The following is a 2,561-nucleotide window of genomic DNA, read 5'->3' on the forward strand; positions in this document are numbered from 1 at the left end:
GGTGTGCTCCAGCACTGGCATCACACGTTCAGCAGTGAGAGGGTTGACAGCAGAGCATTCTCTCGCTGGGCACAGCAGGAAAAATGTTCCAGGGCTGGTTACAAGTACACAAGCAAAAGAAGCAGTTTTGAGAGCACGCATGTAGGCTCTCAAGCTCTGCAACCACCACTGATATCAAGAATACAAATGCAGGCTTCTTTTGAAATTGTTTTACAACATAGTTTATATATAAATTCCAACCCTTACGTTGCCTAAATTAAAGTATGGGTATATTAAAAACAAGGCCCAGTTGCCAAGCAATCAGATTTTACTTTCCCAGTAGATTTTTGACTTCCATCTGTGTGAATATACTCAACTATTGGCAAAAACATCTCTAAACTGCACCAACTGCACTTCTTGAAGTCTGTGATCAGTTACTACATAAAAATTGATTAGTGAAAGAATCAAAACCATTACAAAACCATACACTGTGACTTGTAGACAGATAAATTCATGAAGGTGCTTAAATAAAAAAACACAACACAATAAACCAGAGTAACTTATATATGGAGAGAGAGAGACGTATCTATACGCACTACTTGGAATCTATCTACTCTCAATCAGCTTTTTACATTAGTATAAGCTTGTGCTATCCATCAACAGCTAAGCCCACACTGTCACAGCTATCATTCTGGAACGTCTTACAATGTTTGTGAGTGAAGCACTTTGCTTTCTGTCCTTTATAGAAACAAAATTTTCTGTGATAGCGTTATCAATGTGCAGAACTAAGTTACCAAGACTTGAAGTGAGTCATGAAATGTAAGGCAGCACTGGTTAAATTGAGAGCAATTACATAAAAACACCCCAAGATGTCCATTCTCTATAAGCCCAGCTCTGCCCACTGCACCAACGTGAGTGGCAATAAAACATATTCTTGATGAGTACACAGGTGCTGCCAGGAAATTTGAGGTCCTATGCCAAATACCTGAAAGCCCTCTTCAGTGCTTTCAGCAAACCTGAGCTCTGCAGGTCAGACCTGCAGGGTGGAAACCATGAAGATGATGATCTCATGATTCAGTTTGTCTCCCGTGGCGGTGCATGGATATGACCAAAGGCTGAAGTTTACAACACATGAAACATCCATCGACAACTACAGGAGTAAGGATAATGTATTAGAAGGCACTGCAAAAGGCACTTTTGCATTTAGGTGCTTGGAGTAAGCACACTTGCAGATTCAAGCTGTGAAACAGTTTTCCTTGCCTGCAGAGTCCAAGAAGGAAGCCACACTTGCCACAGGCACTGTACTCCAGTGCAAATTTTATCTTTGAGCTGTTACTGTGCCTAAAGCCTTTTACCAGAATGAAGACCTCTGAGCAGGAGCAGAGGGTCAGCGTTCACCATGAAGATGTTCTGAACTTCCTGAAGTCACTGACAACTGCACCAGCTGACGGGACATGATGTTAATGAACTTCTCCATTGGAAGTACTTGCTGCTGGTAGGAAACATTCATAGCCTTTTCGTTACAGGCTAGTCCTGAGCAGGCTTCATGAAAACAGCAGGTTAACTCTTCAGGCAGCTACAGAGGAGAGGTGTCATCTATCTGCAACTCTCAGGGGCTCTTACCAACAGATCACTGAGTTCTGGGCAAGCAGACACAATTCTTTGTGAATCACACTCCTCAGATGGACGGATAGATTACAAAACAGTCTCACAGTCATGCATGACAAACAAGGTTTTGGCTGGCAGAAATTGTTTTGGTACTCAAGCCCCCTTTTTCTCAGGACTTTTGGAGAGAGAAGTGATTTCTATTCAATCCTATATGAGGCACAGAAGAATTAGTCCTGCACACTGTACTTAGAGCAAGTAAATTGAATTCAAAGCTTTTCCTGTGGTAAGTGATATCAGGGGTTTTGCTAATAATAATAATGGTAATAGAACATGCATGTCTCTAAACATAACTCTGCATTGTAGCAAAGATTTCAAACTGAATGCCAGCAGGTTCTTTTAAAGGCGCTTATGTTCCCACAGGGTTTGATGAATCTACACATGTGGGATCTTTCTCAGACACAGCAGCAATAGTGCATTCATACTGTGATTTGCAGATTATAGCTGAAACCAGTGCAACAAAGTGTAGTCCAGGTCCAGAACTTTGCATCCATAAAAACAGGCAGATAAGTCTTTTCCCTTACAGTTACACTTCAGAATATATTAAGCTGACTTTCTTTCCTTCATTGTGTACAGCTTAGTGAAATGAAGCTAGAATATTACAGCTCTTCAAAATACAGGTGAAGAGAAGATCTTGCACAGCCACAGGCAGCAAATCCTCATTAAAAGTCTTTTCCCATTACAAGCTGAAAAATCCACCTTTCTGTGGCTCTTGCCTGGTACTCAGCATAATACCTTGCTTGTGCACAAACATTTTGTCCAGATACATGGACTTAAACTGGATGGATGTTCAAATCCTTTTCACAGCAAAGCAAATTAAAAATGCTTATTTCTCCTAGGATTTGTAATCATCCTCCCACTATGACAAGATGTGTTTCCAGAGAACACGCAGCCCCAGAGTTCCTAGCCCCACTGCT

This window comes from Apaloderma vittatum, unplaced genomic scaffold, assembly GCF_000703405.1.
Source record: "Apaloderma vittatum isolate BGI_N311 unplaced genomic scaffold, ASM70340v1 scaffold8348, whole genome shotgun sequence".
In the NCBI taxonomy this organism is placed as follows: Eukaryota; Metazoa; Chordata; class Aves; order Trogoniformes; family Trogonidae; genus Apaloderma; species Apaloderma vittatum.